Source organism: Daphnia pulicaria, chromosome 3, assembly GCF_021234035.1.
Source record: "Daphnia pulicaria isolate SC F1-1A chromosome 3, SC_F0-13Bv2, whole genome shotgun sequence".
NCBI classification, from domain to species: domain Eukaryota; kingdom Metazoa; phylum Arthropoda; class Branchiopoda; order Diplostraca; family Daphniidae; genus Daphnia; species Daphnia pulicaria.
Genome location: NC_060915.1, coordinates 1,415,353 through 1,433,259, shown reverse-complemented (window position 1 = coordinate 1,433,259; position 17,907 = coordinate 1,415,353). Strand labels below are relative to the sequence as shown.

The window sequence follows — 17,907 nt, the reverse complement described above, 5'->3', positions numbered from 1 at the left end:
AAATTTATGCAGAATCATTCAAATAGATGAATTGAACCTATCTCTATGCCATTGAAATTTTTTATCTAAGAATTTGGACTGGTAACCATCGTGATTGAAAAAAAATTTCAAGAAGTTTGTTATTGAAAACAAACTGTTCATCGCCAACGACATCCCGTATTCCCAAGCGGTCACCCTTCCAAGTACTAACGGGACTCGACGTAACTTAACTTCTGGGAGCTGACGAGACCAGGTGCGTTCTACGTGATATGGCCGTTGACATTCAAAAATGAAAATTTACCCTCCCAGTCCCAATGGATGAATAGAAAATCACTTCAAAGTGATAGAAATGTTTTTTCATTGAATTTGGACTCGTAACCATCGCGAATAAAAAAGCGCGATAAACTTTGAAAAACTCGCAATGAAATTTATCCAGAATCATTCCTATAGATGAATTGAACCTATCTCTATGCCATTGATATTTTTGATCTACGAATTTGGACTGGTAACCATCGCGATTAAAAAACGCGATAAACTTTGAAAAACTCTCAATGGAATTGATCCAGAATCATTCTTATAGATGAATTGAACCTATCTCTAAGGCATTGAAATTTTTTATCTATGAATTTGGACTGGTAATTATCGTGATTGAAAAAAAATTTCAAGAAGTTTGTTATTGAAAACAAACTGTTCATCGCCAACGACATCCCGTATTCCCAAGCGGTCACCCTTCCAAGTACTAACGGGACTCGACGTAACTTAACTTCTGGGAGCTGACGAGACCAGGTGCGTTCTACGTGATATGGCCGTTGACATTCAAAAATGAAAATTTACCCTCCCAGTCCCAATGGATGAATAGAAAATCACTTCAAAGTGATAGAAATGTTTGTTCATTGAATTTGGACTCGTAACCATCGCGAATAAAAAAGCGCGATAAACTTTGAAAAACTCGCAATGAAATTTATCCAGAATCATTCAAATAGATGAATTGAACCTATCTCTATGCCATTGAAATTTTTTATCTAAGAATTTGGACTGGTAACCATCGTGATTGAAAAAAAATTTCAAGAAGTTTGTTATTGAAAACAAACTGTTCATCGCCAACGACATCCCGTATTCCCAAGCGGTCACCCTTCCAAGTACTAACGGGACTCGACGTAACTTAACTTCTGGGAGCTGACGAGACCAGGTGCGTTCTACGTGATATGGCCGTTGACATTCAAAAATGAAAATTTACCCTCCCAGTCCCAATGGATGAATAGAAAATCACTTCAAAGTGATAGAAATGTTTTTTCATTGAATTTGGACTCGTAACCATCGCGAATAAAAAAGCGCGATAAACTTTGAAAAACTCGCAATGAAATTTATCCAGAATCATTCCTATAGATGAATTGAACCTATCTCTATGCCATTGATATTTTTGATCTACGAATTTGGACTGGTAACCATCGCGATTAAAAAACGCGATAAACTTTGAAAAACTCTCAATGGAATTGATCCAGAATCATTCTTATAGATGAATTGAACCTATCTCTAAGGCATTGAAATTTTTTATCTACGAATTTAGACTGGTAATTATCGTGATTGAAAAAAAATTTCAAGAAGTTTGTTATTGAAAACAAACTGTTCATCGCCAACGACATCCCGTATTCCCAAGCGGTCACCCTTCCAAGTACTAACGGGACTCGACGTAACTTAACTTCTGGGAGCTGACGAGACCAGGTGCGTTCTACGTGATATGGCCGTTGACATTCAAAAATGAAAATTTACCCTCCCAGTCCCAATGGATGAATAGAAAATCACTTCAAAGTGATAGAAATGTTTGTTCATTGAATTTGGACTCGTAACCATCGCGAATAAAAAAGCGCGATAAACTTTGAAAAACTCGCAATGAAATTTATCCAGAATCATTCAAATAGATGAATTGAACCTATCTCTATGCCATTGAAATTTTTTATCTAAGAATTTGGACTGGTAACCATCGTGATTGAAAAAAAATTTCAAGAAGTTTGTTATTGAAAACAAACTGTTCATCGCCAACGACATCCCGTATTCCCAAGCGGTCACCCTTCCAAGTACTAACGGGACTCGACGTAACTTAACTTCTGGGAGCTGACGAGACCAGGTGCGTTCTACGTGATATGGCCGTTGACATTCAAAAATGAAAATTTACCCTCCCAGTCCCAATGGATGAATAGAAAATCACTTCAAAGTGATAGAAATGTTTGTTCATTGAATTTGGACTCGTAACCATCGCGAATAAAAAAGCGCGATAAACTTTGAAAAACTCGCAATGAAATTTATCCAGAATCATTCTTATAGATGAATTGAACCTATCTCTAAGGCATTGAAATTTTTTATCTACGAATTTGGACTGGTAACCATCGTGATTGAAAAAAAATTTCAAGAAGTTTGTTATTGAAAACAAACTGTTCATCGCCAACGACATCCCGTATTCCCAAGCGGTCACCCTTCCAAGTACTAACGGGACTCGACGTAACTTAACTTCTGGGAGCTGACGAGACCAGGTGCGTTCTACGTGATATGGCCGTTGACATTCAAAAATGAAAATTTACCCTCCCAGTCCCAATGGATGAATAGAAAATCACTTCAAAGTGATAGAAATGTTTTTTCATTGAATTTGGACTCGTAACCATCGCGAATAAAAAAGCGCGATAAACTTTGAAAAACTCGCAATGAAATTTATCCAGAATCATTCCTATAGATGAATTGAACCTATCTCTATGCCATTGATATTTTTGATCTACGAATTTGGACTGGTAACCATCGCGATTAAAAAACGCGATAAACTTTGAAAAACTCTCAATGGAATTGATCCAGAATCATTCTTATAGATGAATTGAACCTATCTCTAAGGCATTGAAATTTTTTATCTACGAATTTGGACTGGTAATTATCGTGATTGAAAAAAAATTTCAAGAAGTTTGTTATTGAAAACAAACTGTTCATCGCCAACGACATCCCGTATTCCCAAGCGGTCACCCTTCCAAGTACTAACGGGACTCGACGTAACTTAACTTCTGGGAGCTGACGAGACCAGGTGCGTTCTACGTGATATGGCCGTTGACATTCAAAAATGAAAATTTACCCTCCCAGTCCCAATGGATGAATAGAAAATCACTTCAAAGTGATAGAAATGTTTGTTCATTGAATTTGGACTCGTAACCATCGCGAATAAAAAAGCGCGATAAACTTTGAAAAACTCGCAATGAAATTTATCCAGAATCATTCAAATAGATGAATTGAACCTATCTCTATGCCATTGAAATTTTTTATCTAAGAATTTGGACTGGTAACCATCGTGATTGAAAAAAAATTTCAAGAAGTTTGTTATTGAAAACAAACTGTTCATCGCCAACGACATCCCGTATTCCCAAGCGGTCACCCTTCCAAGTACTAACGGGACTCGACGTAACTTAACTTCTGGGAGCTGACGAGACCAGGTGCGTTCTACGTGATATGGCCGTTGACATTCAAAAATGAAAATTTACCCTCCCATTCCCAATGGATGAATAGAAAATCACTTCAAAGTGATAGAAATGTTTTTTCATTGAATTTGGACTCGTAACCATCGCGAATAAAAAAGCGCGATAAACTTTGAAAAACTCGCAATGAAATTTATCAAGAATCATTCCTATAGATGAATTGAACCTATCTCTATGCCATTGATATTTTTGATCTACGAATTTGGACTGGTAACCATCGCGATTAAAAAACGCGATAAACTTTGAAAAACTCTCAATGGAATTGATCCAGAATCATTCTTATAGATGAATTGAACCTATCTCTAAGGCATTGAAATTTTTTATCTACGAATTTGGACTGGTAACCATCGTGATTGAAAAAAAATTTCAAGAAGTTTGTTATTGAAAACAAACTGTTCATCGCCAACGACATCCCGTATTCCCAAGCGGTCACCCTTCCAAGTACTAACGGGACTCGACGTAACTTAACTTCTGGGAGCTGACGAGACCAGGTGCGTTCTACGTGATATGGCCGTTGACATTCAAAAATGAAAATTTACCCTCCCAGTCCCAATGGATGAATAGAAAATCACTTCAAAGTGATAGAAATGTTTTTTCATTGAATTTGGACTCGTAACCATCGCGAATAAAAAAGCGCGATAAACTTTGAAAAACTCGCAATGAAATTTATCCAGAATCATTCAAATAGATGAATTGAACCTATCTCTATGCCATTGAAATTTTTTATCTAAGAATTTGGACTGGTAACCATCGTGATTGAAAAAAAATTTCAAGAAGTTTGTTATTGAAAACAAACTGTTCATCGCCAACGACATCCCGTATTCCCAAGCGGTCACCCTTCCAAGTACTAACGGGACTCGACGTAACTTAACTTCTGGGAGCTGACGAGACCAGGTGCGTTCTACGTGATATGGCCGTTGACATTCAAAAATGAAAATTTACCCTCCCATTCCCAATGGATGAATAGAAAATCACTTCAAAGTGATAGAAATGTTTTTTCATTGAATTTGGACTCGTAACCATCGCGAATAAAAAAGCGCGATAAACTTTGAAAAACTCGCAATGAAATTTATCAAGAATCATTCCTATAGATGAATTGAACCTATCTCTATGCCATTGATATTTTTGATCTACGAATTTGGACTGGTAACCATCGCGATTAAAAAACGCGATAAACTTTGAAAAACTCTCAATGGAATTGATCCAGAATCATTCTTATAGATGAATTGAACCTATCTCTAAGGCATTGAAATTTTTTATCTACGAATTTGGACTGGTAACCATCGTGATTGAAAAAAAATTTCAAGAAGTTTGTTATTGAAAACAAACTGTTCATCGCCAACGACATCCCGTATTCCCAAGCGGTCACCCTTCCAAGTACTAACGGGACTCGACGTAACTTAACTTCTGGGAGCTGACGAGACCAGGTGCGTTCTACGTGATATGGCCGTTGACATTCAAAAATGAAAATTTACCCTCCCAGTCCCAATGGATGAATAGAAAATCACTTCAAAGTGATAGAAATGTTTTTTCATTGAATTTGGACTCGTAACCATCGCGAATAAAAAAGCGCGATAAACTTTGAAAAACTCGCAATGAAATTTATCCAGAATCATTCAAATAGATGAATTGAACCTATCTCTATGCCATTGAAATTTTTTATCTAAGAATTTGGACTGGTAACCATCGTGATTGAAAAAAAATTTCAAGAAGTTTGTTATTGAAAACAAACTGTTCATCGCCAACGACATCCCGTATTCCCAAGCGGTCACCCTTCCAAGTACTAACGGGACTCGACGTAACTTAACTTCTGGGAGCTGACGAGACCAGGTGCGTTCTACGTGATATGGCCGTTGACATTCAAAAATGAAAATTTACCCTCCCAGTCCCAATGGATGAATAGAAAATCACTTCAAAGTGATAGAAATGTTTTTTCATTGAATTTGGACTCGTAACCATCGCGAATAAAAAAGCGCGATAAACTTTGAAAAACTCGCAATGAAATTTATCCAGAATCATTCCTATAGATGAATTGAACCTATCTCTATGCCATTGATATTTTTGATCTACGAATTTGGACTGGTAACCATCGCGATTAAAAAACGCGATAAACTTTGAAAAACTCTCAATGGAATTGATCCAGAATCATTCTTATAGATGAATTGAACCTATCTCTAAGGCATTGAAATTTTTTATCTACGAATTTGGACTGGTAACCATCGTGATTGAAAAAAAATTTCAAGAAGTTTGTTATTGAAAACAAACTGTTCATCGCCAACGACATCCCGTATTCCCAAGCGGTCACCCTTCCAAGTACTAACGGGACTCGACGTAACTTAACTTCTGGGAGCTGACGAGACCAGGTGCGTTCTACGTGATATGGCCGTTGACATTCAAAAATGAAAATTTACCCTCCCAGTCCCAATGGATGAATAGAAAATCACTTCAAAGTGATAGAAATGTTTTTTCATTGAATTTGGACTCGTAACCATCGCGAATAAAAAAGCGCGATAAACTTTGAAAAACTCGCAATGAAATTTATCCAGAATCATTCAAATAGATGAATTGAACCTATCTCTATGCCATTGAAATTTTTTATCTAAGAATTTGGACTGGTAACCATCGTGATTGAAAAAAAATTTCAAGAAGTTTGTTATTGAAAACAAACTGTTCATCGCCAACGACATCCCGTATTCCCAAGCGGTCACCCTTCCAAGTACTAACGGGACTCGACGTAACTTAACTTCTGGGAGCTGACGAGACCAGGTGCGTTCTACGTGATATGGCCGTTGACATTCAAAAATGAAAATTTACCCTCCCAGTCCCAATGGATGAATAGAAAATCACTTCAAAGTGATAGAAATGTTTTTTCATTGAATTTGGACTCGTAACCATCGCGAATAAAAAAGCGCGATAAACTTTGAAAAACTCGCAATGAAATTTATCCAGAATCATTCAAATAGATGAATTGAACCTATCTCTATGCCATTGAAATTTTTTATCTACGAATTTGGACTGGTAACCATCGTGATTGAAAAAAAATTTCAAGAAGTTTGTTATTGAAAACAAACTGTTCATCGCCAACGACATCCCGTATTCCCAAGCGGTCACCTTCCAAGTACTAACGGGACTCGACGTAACTTAACTTCTGGGAGCTGACGAGACCAGGTGCGTTCTACGTGATATGGCCGTTGACATTCAAAAATGAAAATTTACCCTCCCAGTCCCAATGGATGAATAGAAAATCACTTCAAAGTGATAGAAATGTTTTTTCATTGAATTTGGACTCGTAACCATCGCGAATAAAAAAGCGCGATAAACTTTGAAAAACTCGCAATGAAATTTATCCAGAATCATTCAAATAGATGAATTGAACCTATCTCTATGCCATTGAAATTTTTTATCTAAGAATTTGGACTGGTAACCATCGTGATTGAAAAAAAATTTCAAGAAGTTTGTTATTGAAAACAAACTGTTCATCGCCAACGACATCCCGTATTCCCAAGCGGTCACCCTTCCAAGTACTAACGGGACTCGACGTAACTTAACTTCTGGGAGCTGACGAGACCAGGTGCGTTCTACGTGATATGGCCGTTGACATTCAAAAATGAAAATTTACCCTCCCAGTCCCAATGGATGAATAGAAAATCACTTCAAAGTGATAGAAATGTTTTTTCATTGAATTTGGACTCGTAACCATCGCGAATAAAAAAGCGCGATAAACTTTGAAAAACTCGCAATGAAATTTATCCAGAATCATTCCTATAGATGAATTGAACCTATCTCTATGCCATTGATATTTTTGATCTACGAATTTGGACTGGTAACCATCGCGATTAAAAAACGCGATAAACTTTGAAAAACTCTCAATGGAATTGATCCAGAATCATTCTTATAGATGAATTGAACCTATCTCTAAGGCATTGAAATTTTTTATCTACGAATTTGGACTGGTAACCATCGTGATTGAAAAAAAATTTCAAGAAGTTTGTTATTGAAAACAAACTGTTCATCGCCAACGACATCCCGTATTCCCAAGCGGTCACCCTTCCAAGTACTAACGGGACTCGACGTAACTTAACTTCTGGGAGCTGACGAGACCAGGTGCGTTCTACGTGATATGGCCGTTGACATTCAAAAATGAAAATTTACCCTCCCAGTCCCAATGGATGAATAGAAAATCACTTCAAAGTGATAGAAATGTTTTTTCATTGAATTTGGACTCGTAACCATCGCGAATAAAAAAGCGCGATAAACTTTGAAAAACTCGCAATGAAATTTATCCAGAATCATTCAAATAGATGAATTGAACCTATCTCTATGCCATTGAAATTTTTTATCTAAGAATTTGGACTGGTAACCATCGTGATTGAAAAAAAATTTCAAGAAGTTTGTTATTGAAAACAAACTGTTCATCGCCAACGACATCCCGTATTCCCAAGCGGTCACCCTTCCAAGTACTAACGGGACTCGACGTAACTTAACTTCTGGGAGCTGACGAGACCAGGTGCGTTCTACGTGATATGGCCGTTGACATTCAAAAATGAAAATTTACCCTCCCAGTCCCAATGGATGAATAGAAAATCACTTCAAAGTGATAGAAATGTTTTTTCATTGAATTTGGACTCGTAACCATCGCGAATAAAAAAGCGCGATAAACTTTGAAAAACTCGCAATGAAATTTATCCAGAATCATTCAAATAGATGAATTGAACCTATCTCTATGCCATTGAAATTTTTTATCTACGAATTTGGACTGGTAACCATCGTGATTGAAAAAAAATTTCAAGAAGTTTGTTATTGAAAACAAACTGTTCATCGCCAACGACATCCCGTATTCCCAAGCGGTCACCCTTCCAAGTACTAACGGGACTCGACGTAACTTAACTTCTGGGAGCTGACGAGACCAGGTGCGTTCTACGTGATATGGCCGTTGACATTCAAAAATGAAAATTTACCCTCCCAGTCCCAATGGATGAATAGAAAATCACTTCAAAGTGATAGAAATGTTTTTTCATTGAATTTGGACTCGTAACCATCGCGAATAAAAAAGCGCGATAAACTTTGAAAAACTCGCAATGAAATTTATCCAGAATCATTCAAATAGATGAATTGAACCTATCTCTATGCCATTGAAATTTTTTATCTAAGAATTTGGACTGGTAACCATCGTGATTGAAAAAAAATTTCAAGAAGTTTGTTATTGAAAACAAACTGTTCATCGCCAACGACATCCCGTATTCCCAAGCGGTCACCCTTCCAAGTACTAACGGGACTCGACGTAACTTAACTTCTGGGAGCTGACGAGACCAGGTGCGTTCTACGTGATATGGCCGTTGACATTCAAAAATGAAAATTTACCCTCCCAGTCCCAATGGATGAATAGAAAATCACTTCAAAGTGATAGAAATGTTTTTTCATTGAATTTGGACTCGTAACCATCGCGAATAAAAAAGCGCGATAAACTTTGAAAAACTCGCAATGAAATTTATCCAGAATCATTCAAATAGATGAATTGAACCTATCTCTATGCCATTGAAATTTTTTATCTAAGAATTTGGACTGGTAACCATCGTGATTGAAAAAAAATTTCAAGAAGTTTGTTATTGAAAACAAACTGTTCATCGCCAACGACATCCCGTATTCCCAAGCGGTCACCCTTCCAAGTACTAACGGGACTCGACGTAACTTAACTTCTGGGAGCTGACGAGACCAGGTGCGTTCTACGTGATATGGCCGTTGACATTCAAAAATGAAAATTTACCCTCCCATTCCCAATGGATGAATAGAAAATCACTTCAAAGTGATAGAAATGTTTTTTCATTGAATTTGGACTCGTAACCATCGCGAATAAAAAAGCGCGATAAACTTTGAAAAACTCGCAATGAAATTTATCAAGAATCATTCCTATAGATGAATTGAACCTATCTCTATGCCATTGATATTTTTGATCTACGAATTTGGACTGGTAACCATCGCGATTAAAAAACGCGATAAACTTTGAAAAACTCTCAATGGAATTGATCCAGAATCATTCTTATAGATGAATTGAACCTATCTCTAAGGCATTGAAATTTTTTATCTACGAATTTGGACTGGTAACCATCGTGATTGAAAAAAAATTTCAAGAAGTTTGTTATTGAAAACAAACTGTTCATCGCCAACGACATCCCGTATTCCCAAGCGGTCACCCTTCCAAGTACTAACGGGACTCGACGTAACTTAACTTCTGGGAGCTGACGAGACCAGGTGCGTTCTACGTGATATGGCCGTTGACATTCAAAAATGAAAATTTACCCTCCCAGTCCCAATGGATGAATAGAAAATCACTTCAAAGTGATAGAAATGTTTTTTCATTGAATTTGGACTCGTAACCATCGCGAATAAAAAAGCGCGATAAACTTTGAAAAACTCGCAATGAAATTTATCCAGAATCATTCAAATAGATGAATTGAACCTATCTCTATGCCATTGAAATTTTTTATCTAAGAATTTGGACTGGTAACCATCGTGATTGAAAAAAAATTTCAAGAAGTTTGTTATTGAAAACAAACTGTTCATCGCCAACGACATCCCGTATTCCCAAGCGGTCACCCTTCCAAGTACTAACGGGACTCGACGTAACTTAACTTCTGGGAGCTGACGAGACCAGGTGCGTTCTACGTGATATGGCCGTTGACATTCAAAAATGAAAATTTACCCTCCCAGTCCCAATGGATGAATAGAAAATCACTTCAAAGTGATAGAAATGTTTTTTCATTGAATTTGGACTCGTAACCATCGCGAATAAAAAAGCGCGATAAACTTTGAAAAACTCGCAATGAAATTTATCCAGAATCATTCAAATAGATGAATTGAACCTATCTCTATGCCATTGAAATTTTTTATCTAAGAATTTGGACTGGTAACCATCGTGATTGAAAAAAAATTTCAAGAAGTTTGTTATTGAAAACAAACTGTTCATCGCCAACGACATCCCGTATTCCCAAGCGGTCACCCTTCCAAGTACTAACGGGACTCGACGTAACTTAACTTCTGGGAGCTGACGAGACCAGGTGCGTTCTACGTGATATGGCCGTTGACATTCAAAAATGAAAATTTACCCTCCCATTCCCAATGGATGAATAGAAAATCACTTCAAAGTGATAGAAATGTTTTTTCATTGAATTTGGACTCGTAACCATCGCGAATAAAAAAGCGCGATAAACTTTGAAAAACTCGCAATGAAATTTATCAAGAATCATTCCTATAGATGAATTGAACCTATCTCTATGCCATTGATATTTTTGATCTACGAATTTGGACTGGTAACCATCGCGATTAAAAAACGCGATAAACTTTGAAAAACTCTCAATGGAATTGATCCAGAATCATTCTTATAGATGAATTGAACCTATCTCTAAGGCATTGAAATTTTTTATCTACGAATTTGGACTGGTAACCATCGTGATTGAAAAAAAATTTCAAGAAGTTTGTTATTGAAAACAAACTGTTCATCGCCAACGACATCCCGTATTCCCAAGCGGTCACCCTTCCAAGTACTAACGGGACTCGACGTAACTTAACTTCTGGGAGCTGACGAGACCAGGTGCGTTCTACGTGATATGGCCGTTGACATTCAAAAATGAAAATTTACCCTCCCAGTCCCAATGGATGAATAGAAAATCACTTCAAAGTGATAGAAATGTTTTTTCATTGAATTTGGACTCGTAACCATCGCGAATAAAAAAGCGCGATAAACTTTGAAAAACTCGCAATGAAATTTATCAAGAATCATTCCTATAGATGAATTGAACCTATCTCTATGCCATTGATATTTTTGATCTACGAATTTGGACTGGTAACCATCGCGATTAAAAAACGCGATAAACTTTGAAAAACTCTCAATGGAATTGATCCAGAATCATTCTTATAGATGAATTGAACCTATCTCTAAGGCATTGAAATTTTTTATCTACGAATTTGGACTGGTAACCATCGTGATTGAAAAAAAATTTCAAGAAGTTTGTTATTGAAAACAAACTGTTCATCGCCAACGACATCCCGTATTCCCAAGCGGTCACCCTTCCAAGTACTAACGGGACTCGACGTAACTTAACTTCTGGGAGCTGACGAGACCAGGTGCGTTCTACGTGATATGGCCGTTGACATTCAAAAATGAAAATTTACCCTCCCAGTCCCAATGGATGAATAGAAAATCACTTCAAAGTGATAGAAATGTTTTTTCATTGAATTTGGACTCGTAACCATCGCGAATAAAAAAGCGCGATAAACTTTGAAAAACTCGCAATGAAATTTATCCAGAATCATTCAAATAGATGAATTGAACCTATCTCTATGCCATTGAAATTTTTTATCTAAGAATTTGGACTGGTAACCATCGTGATTGAAAAAAAATTTCAAGAAGTTTGTTATTGAAAACAAACTGTTCATCGCCAACGACATCCCGTATTCCCAAGCGGTCACCCTTCCAAGTACTAACGGGACTCGACGTAACTTAACTTCTGGGAGCTGACGAGACCAGGTGCGTTCTACGTGATATGGCCGTTGACATTCAAAAATGAAAATTTACCCTCCCAGTCCCAATGGATGAATAGAAAATCACTTCAAAGTGATAGAAATGTTTTTTCATTGAATTTGGACTCGTAACCATCGCGAATAAAAAAGCGCGATAAACTTTGAAAAACTCGCAATGAAATTTATCCAGAATCATTCAAATAGATGAATTGAACCTATCTCTATGCCATTGAAATTTTTTATCTAAGAATTTGGACTGGTAACCATCGTGATTGAAAAAAAATTTCAAGAAGTTTGTTATTGAAAACAAACTGTTCATCGCCAACGACATCCCGTATTCCCAAGCGGTCACCCTTCCAAGTACTAACGGGACTCGACGTAACTTAACTTCTGGGAGCTGACGAGACCAGGTGCGTTCTACGTGATATGGCCGTTGACATTCAAAAATGAAAATTTACCCTCCCATTCCCAATGGATGAATAGAAAATCACTTCAAAGTGATAGAAATGTTTTTTCATTGAATTTGGACTCGTAACCATCGCGAATAAAAAAGCGCGATAAACTTTGAAAAACTCGCAATGAAATTTATCAAGAATCATTCAAATAGATGAATTGAACCTATCTCTATGCCATTGAAATTTTTTATCTAAGAATTTGGACTGGTAACCATCGTGATTGAAAAAAAATTTCAAGAAGTTTGTTATTGAAAACAAACTGTTCATCGCCAACGACATCCCGTATTCCCAAGCGGTCACCCTTCCAAGTACTAACGGGACTCGACGTAACTTAACTTCTGGGAGCTGACGAGACCAGGTGCGTTCTACGTGATATGGCCGTTGACATTCAAAAATGAAAATTTACCCTCCCAGTCCCAATGGATGAATAGAAAATCACTTCAAAGTGATAGAAATGTTTTTTCATTGAATTTGGACTCGTAACCATCGCGAATAAAAAAGCGCGATAAACTTTGAAAAACTCGCAATGAAATTTATCCAGAATCATTCAAATAGATGAATTGAACCTATCTCTATGCCATTGAAATTTTTTATCTAAGAATTTGGACTGGTAACCATCGTGATTGAAAAAAAATTTCAAGAAGTTTGTTATTGAAAACAAACTGTTCATCGCCAACGACATCCCGTATTCCCAAGCGGTCACCCTTCCAAGTACTAACGGGACTCGACGTAACTTAACTTCTGGGAGCTGACGAGACCAGGTGCGTTCTACGTGATATGGCCGTTGACATTCAAAAATGAAAATTTACCCTCCCATTCCCAATGGATGAATAGAAAATCACTTCAAAGTGATAGAAATGTTTTTTCATTGAATTTGGACTCGTAACCATCGCGAATAAAAAAGCGCGATAAACTTTGAAAAACTCGCAATGAAATTTATCAAGAATCATTCAAATAGATGAATTGAACCTATCTCTATGCCATTGAAATTTTTTATCTAAGAATTTGGACTGGTAACCATCGTGATTGAAAAAAAATTTCAAGAAGTTTGTTATTGAAAACAAACTGTTCATCGCCAACGACATCCCGTATTCCCAAGCGGTCACCCTTCCAAGTACTAACGGGACTCGACGTAACTTAACTTCTGGGAGCTGACGAGACCAGGTGCGTTCTACGTGATATGGCCGTTGACATTCAAAAATGAAAATTTACCCTCCCATTCCCAATGGATGAATAGAAAATCACTTCAAAGTGATAGAAATGTTTGTTCATTGAATTTGGACTCGTAACCATCGCGAATAAAAAAGCGCGATAAACTTTGAAAAACTCGCAATGAAATTTATCCAGAATCATTCCTATAGATGAATTGAACCTATCTCTATGCCTTTGATATTTTTGATCTACGAATTTGGACTGGTAACCATCGCGATTAAAAAACGCGATAAACTTTGAAAAACTCTCAATGGAATTGATCCAGAATCATTCTTATAGATGAATTGAACCTATCTCTAAGGCATTGAAATTTTTTATCTACGAATTTGGACTGGTAATTATCGTGATTGAAAAAAAATTTCAAGAAGTTTGTTATTGAAAACAAACTGTTCATCGCCAACGACATCCCGTATTCCCAAGCGGTCACCCTTCCAAGTACTAACGGGACTCGACGTAACTTAACTTCTGGGAGCTGACGAAACCAGGTGCGTTCTACGTGATATGGCCGTTGACATTCAAAAATGAAAATTTACCCTCCCAGTCCCAATGGATGAATAGAAAATCACTTCAAAGTGATAGAAATGTTTGTTCATTGAATTTGGACTCGTAACCATCGCGAATAAAAAAGCGCGATAAACTTTGAAAAACTCGCAATGAAATTTATCCAGAATCATTCAAATAGATGAATTGAACCTATCTCTATGCCATTGAAATTTTTTATCTAAGAATTTGGACTGGTAACCATCGTGATTGAAAAAAAATTTCAAGAAGTTTGTTATTGAAAACAAACTGTTCATCGCCAACGACATCCCGTATTCCCAAGCGGTCACCCTTCCAAGTACTAACGGGACTCGACGTAACTTAACTTCTGGGAGCTGACGAGACCAGGTGCGTTCTACGTGATATGGCCGTTGACATTCAAAAATGAAAATTTACCCTCCCAGTCCCAATGGATGAATAGAAAATCACTTCAAAGTGATAGAAATGTTTGTTCATTGAATTTGGACTCGTAACCATCGCGAATAAAAAAGCGCGATAAACTTTGAAAAACTCGCAATGAAATTTATCCAGAATCATTCAAATAGATGAATTGAACCTATCTCTATGCCATTGAAATTTTTTATCTAAGAATTTGGACTGGTAACCATCGTGATTGAAAAAAAATTTCAAGAAGTTTGTTATTGAAAACAAACTGTTCATCGCCAACGACATCCCGTATTCCCAAGCGGTCACCCTTCCAAGTACTAACGGGACTCGACGTAACTTAACTTCTGGGAGCTGACGAGACCAGGTGCGTTCTACGTGATATGGCCGTTGACATTCAAAAATGAAAATTTACCCTCCCAGTCCCAATGGATGAATAGAAAATCACTTCAAAGTGATAGAAATGTTTGTTCATTGAATTTGGACTCGTAACCATCGCGAATAAAAAAGCGCGATAAACTTTGAAAAACTCGCAATGAAATTTATCCAGAATCATTCAAATAGATGAATTGAACCTATCTCTATGCCATTGAAATTTTTTATCTAAGAATTTGGACTGGTAACCATCGTGATTGAAAAAAAATTTCAAGAAGTTTGTTATTGAAAACAAACTGTTCATCGCCAACGACATCCCGTATTCCCAAGCGGTCACCCTTCCAAGTACTAACGGGACTCGACGTAACTTAACTTCTGGGAGCTGACGAGACCAGGTGCGTTCTACGTGATATGGCCGTTGACATTCAAAAATGAAAATTTACCCTCCCATTCCCAATGGATGAATAGAAAATCACTTCAAAGGGATAGAAATGTTTGTTCATTGAATTTGGACTCGTAACCATCGCGAATAAAAAAGCGCGATAAACTTTGAAAAACTCGCAATGAAATTTATCCAGAATCATTCAAATAGATGAATTGAACCTATCTCTATGCCATTGAAATTTTTTATCTAAGAATTTGGACTGGTAACCATCGTGATTGAAAAAAAATTTCAAGAAGTTTGTTATTGAAAAAAAACTGTTCATCGCCAACGACATCCCGTATTCCCAAGCGGTCACCCTTCCAAGTACTAACGGGACTCGACGTAACTTAACTTCTGGGAGCTGACGAGACCAGGTGCGTTCTACGTGATATGGCCGTTGACATTCAAAAATGAAAATTTACCCTCCCAGTCCCAATGGATGAATAGAAAATCACTTCAAAGTGATAGAAATGTTTGTTCATTGAATTTGGACTCGTAACCATCGCGAATAAAAAAGCGCGATAAACTTTGAAAAACTCGCAATGAAATTTATCCAGAATCATTCCTATAGATGAATTGAACCTATCTCTATGCCATTGATATTTTTGATCTACGAATTTGGACTGGTAACCATCGCGATTAAAAAACGCGATAAACTTTGAAAAACTCTCAATGGAATTGATCCAGAATCATTCTTATAGATGAATTGAACCTATCTCTAAGGCATTGAAATTTTTTATCTACGAATTTGGACTGGTAATTATCGTGATTGAAAAAAAATTTCAAGAAGTTTGTTATTGAAAACAAACTGTTCATCGCCAACGACATCCCGTATTCCCAAGCGGTCACCCTTCCAAGTACTAACGGGACTCTACGTAACTTAACTTCTGGGAGCTGACGAGACCAGGTGCGTTCTACGTGATATGGCCGTTGACATTCAAAAATGAAAATTTACCCTCCCAGTCCCAATGGATGAATAGAAAATCACTTCAAAGTGATAGAAATGTTTGTTCATTGAATTTGGACTCGTAACCATCGCGAATAAAAAAGCGCGATAAACTTTGAAAAACTCGCAATGAAATTTATCCAGAATCATTCCTATAGATGAATTGAACCTATCTCTATGCCATTGATATTTTTGATCTACGAATTTGGACTGGTAACCATCGCGATTAAAAAACGCGATAAACTTTGAAAAACTCTCAATGGAATTGATCCAGAATCATTCTTATAGATGAATTGAACCTATCTCTAAGGCATTGAAATTTTTTATCTACGAATTTGGACTGGTAATTATCGTGATTGAAAAAAAATTTCAAGAAGTTTGTTATTGAAAACAAACTGTTCATCGCCAACGACATCCCGTATTCCCAAGCGGTCACCCTTCCAAGTACTAACGGGACTCGACGTAACTTAACTTCTGGGAGCTGACGAAACCAGGTGCGTTCTACGTGATATGGCCGTTGACATTCAAAAATGAAAATTTACCCTCCCAGTCCCAATGGATGAATAGAAAATCACTTCAAAGTGATAGAAATGTTTGTTCATTGAATTTGGACTCGTAACCATCGCGAATAAAAAAGCGCGATAAACTTTGAAAAACTCGCAATGAAATTTATCCAGAATCATTCAAATAGATGAATTGAACCTATCTCTATGCCATTGAAATTTTTTATCTAAGAATTTGGACTGGTAACCATCGTGATTGAAAAAAAATTTCAAGAAGTTTGTTATTGAAAACAAACTGTTCATCGCCAACGACATCCCGTATTCCCAAGCGGTCACCCTTCCAAGTACTAACGGGACTCGACGTAACTTAACTTCTGGGAGCTGACGAGACCAGGTGCGTTCTACGTGATATGGCCGTTGACATTCAAAAATGAAAATTTACCCTCCCAGTCCCAATGGATGAATAGAAAATCACTTCAAAGTGATAGAAATGTTTGTTCATTGAATTTGGACTCGTAACCATCGCGAATAAAAAAGCGCGATAAACTTTGAAAAACTCGCAATGAAATTTATCCAGAATCATTCAAATAGATGAATTGAACCTATCTCTATGCCATTGAAATTTTTTATCTAAGAATTTGGACTGGTAACCATCGTGATTGAAAAAAAATTTCAAGAAGTTTGTTATTGAAAACAAACTGTTCATCGCCAACGACATCCCGTATTCCCAAGCGGTCACCCTTCCAAGTACTAACGGGACTCGACGTAACTTAACTTCTGGGAGCTGACGAGACCAGGTGCGTTCTACGTGATATGGCCGTTGACATTCAAAAATGAAAATTTACCCTCCCAGTCCCAATGGATGAATAGAAAATCACTTCAAAGTGATAGAAATGTTTGTTCATTGAATTTGGACTCGTAACCATCGCGAATAAAAAAGCGCGATAAACTTTGAAAAACTCGCAATGAAATTTATCCAGAATCATTCAAATAGATGAATTGAACCTATCTCTATGCCATTGAAATTTTTTATCTAAGAATTTGGACTGGTAACCATCGTGATTGA

General features: G+C 37.1%; 40 pseudogenes; all 40 read right to left on the bottom strand.

The window, feature by feature from the left end:
- Positions 1-141: 141 nt before the first annotated feature.
- Positions 142-260, bottom strand: LOC124331711 (annotated as a pseudogene).
- A 414-nt stretch (positions 261-674) lies between these two features.
- LOC124331710 lies at positions 675-793 on the bottom strand (annotated as a pseudogene).
- Positions 794-1,077: 284 nt separating this feature from the next.
- On the bottom strand, positions 1,078-1,196 carry LOC124331708 (annotated as a pseudogene).
- Positions 1,197-1,610: 414 nt separating this feature from the next.
- On the bottom strand, positions 1,611-1,729 carry LOC124331707 (annotated as a pseudogene).
- A 284-nt stretch (positions 1,730-2,013) lies between these two features.
- LOC124331706 lies at positions 2,014-2,132 on the bottom strand (annotated as a pseudogene).
- A 284-nt stretch (positions 2,133-2,416) lies between these two features.
- LOC124331705 lies at positions 2,417-2,535 on the bottom strand (annotated as a pseudogene).
- Positions 2,536-2,949: 414 nt separating this feature from the next.
- LOC124331704 lies at positions 2,950-3,068 on the bottom strand (annotated as a pseudogene).
- Positions 3,069-3,352: 284 nt separating this feature from the next.
- LOC124331703 lies at positions 3,353-3,471 on the bottom strand (annotated as a pseudogene).
- Positions 3,472-3,885: 414 nt separating this feature from the next.
- LOC124331702 lies at positions 3,886-4,004 on the bottom strand (annotated as a pseudogene).
- Positions 4,005-4,288: 284 nt separating this feature from the next.
- LOC124331701 lies at positions 4,289-4,407 on the bottom strand (annotated as a pseudogene).
- A 414-nt stretch (positions 4,408-4,821) lies between these two features.
- On the bottom strand, positions 4,822-4,940 carry LOC124331699 (annotated as a pseudogene).
- A 284-nt stretch (positions 4,941-5,224) lies between these two features.
- On the bottom strand, positions 5,225-5,343 carry LOC124331698 (annotated as a pseudogene).
- A 414-nt stretch (positions 5,344-5,757) lies between these two features.
- Positions 5,758-5,876, bottom strand: LOC124331696 (annotated as a pseudogene).
- A 284-nt stretch (positions 5,877-6,160) lies between these two features.
- LOC124331695 lies at positions 6,161-6,279 on the bottom strand (annotated as a pseudogene).
- A 284-nt stretch (positions 6,280-6,563) lies between these two features.
- LOC124335426 lies at positions 6,564-6,681 on the bottom strand (annotated as a pseudogene).
- A 284-nt stretch (positions 6,682-6,965) lies between these two features.
- Positions 6,966-7,084, bottom strand: LOC124331694 (annotated as a pseudogene).
- A 414-nt stretch (positions 7,085-7,498) lies between these two features.
- On the bottom strand, positions 7,499-7,617 carry LOC124331693 (annotated as a pseudogene).
- A 284-nt stretch (positions 7,618-7,901) lies between these two features.
- LOC124331692 lies at positions 7,902-8,020 on the bottom strand (annotated as a pseudogene).
- A 284-nt stretch (positions 8,021-8,304) lies between these two features.
- On the bottom strand, positions 8,305-8,423 carry LOC124331691 (annotated as a pseudogene).
- Positions 8,424-8,707: 284 nt separating this feature from the next.
- Positions 8,708-8,826, bottom strand: LOC124331690 (annotated as a pseudogene).
- A 284-nt stretch (positions 8,827-9,110) lies between these two features.
- On the bottom strand, positions 9,111-9,229 carry LOC124331689 (annotated as a pseudogene).
- A 414-nt stretch (positions 9,230-9,643) lies between these two features.
- LOC124331688 lies at positions 9,644-9,762 on the bottom strand (annotated as a pseudogene).
- A 284-nt stretch (positions 9,763-10,046) lies between these two features.
- On the bottom strand, positions 10,047-10,165 carry LOC124331687 (annotated as a pseudogene).
- Positions 10,166-10,449: 284 nt separating this feature from the next.
- On the bottom strand, positions 10,450-10,568 carry LOC124331685 (annotated as a pseudogene).
- A 414-nt stretch (positions 10,569-10,982) lies between these two features.
- Positions 10,983-11,101, bottom strand: LOC124331684 (annotated as a pseudogene).
- Positions 11,102-11,515: 414 nt separating this feature from the next.
- LOC124331683 lies at positions 11,516-11,634 on the bottom strand (annotated as a pseudogene).
- Positions 11,635-11,918: 284 nt separating this feature from the next.
- LOC124331682 lies at positions 11,919-12,037 on the bottom strand (annotated as a pseudogene).
- A 284-nt stretch (positions 12,038-12,321) lies between these two features.
- On the bottom strand, positions 12,322-12,440 carry LOC124331681 (annotated as a pseudogene).
- Positions 12,441-12,724: 284 nt separating this feature from the next.
- Positions 12,725-12,843, bottom strand: LOC124331680 (annotated as a pseudogene).
- Positions 12,844-13,127: 284 nt separating this feature from the next.
- Positions 13,128-13,246, bottom strand: LOC124331679 (annotated as a pseudogene).
- A 284-nt stretch (positions 13,247-13,530) lies between these two features.
- Positions 13,531-13,649, bottom strand: LOC124331678 (annotated as a pseudogene).
- Positions 13,650-14,063: 414 nt separating this feature from the next.
- LOC124334251 lies at positions 14,064-14,182 on the bottom strand (annotated as a pseudogene).
- A 284-nt stretch (positions 14,183-14,466) lies between these two features.
- Positions 14,467-14,585, bottom strand: LOC124331677 (annotated as a pseudogene).
- A 284-nt stretch (positions 14,586-14,869) lies between these two features.
- LOC124331676 lies at positions 14,870-14,988 on the bottom strand (annotated as a pseudogene).
- A 284-nt stretch (positions 14,989-15,272) lies between these two features.
- Positions 15,273-15,391, bottom strand: LOC124331673 (annotated as a pseudogene).
- Positions 15,392-15,675: 284 nt separating this feature from the next.
- LOC124331672 lies at positions 15,676-15,794 on the bottom strand (annotated as a pseudogene).
- Positions 15,795-16,208: 414 nt separating this feature from the next.
- LOC124330823 lies at positions 16,209-16,327 on the bottom strand (annotated as a pseudogene).
- A 414-nt stretch (positions 16,328-16,741) lies between these two features.
- On the bottom strand, positions 16,742-16,860 carry LOC124334250 (annotated as a pseudogene).
- A 284-nt stretch (positions 16,861-17,144) lies between these two features.
- LOC124331671 lies at positions 17,145-17,263 on the bottom strand (annotated as a pseudogene).
- Positions 17,264-17,547: 284 nt separating this feature from the next.
- On the bottom strand, positions 17,548-17,666 carry LOC124331670 (annotated as a pseudogene).
- Between the last annotated feature and the right edge of the window lie 241 nt (positions 17,667-17,907).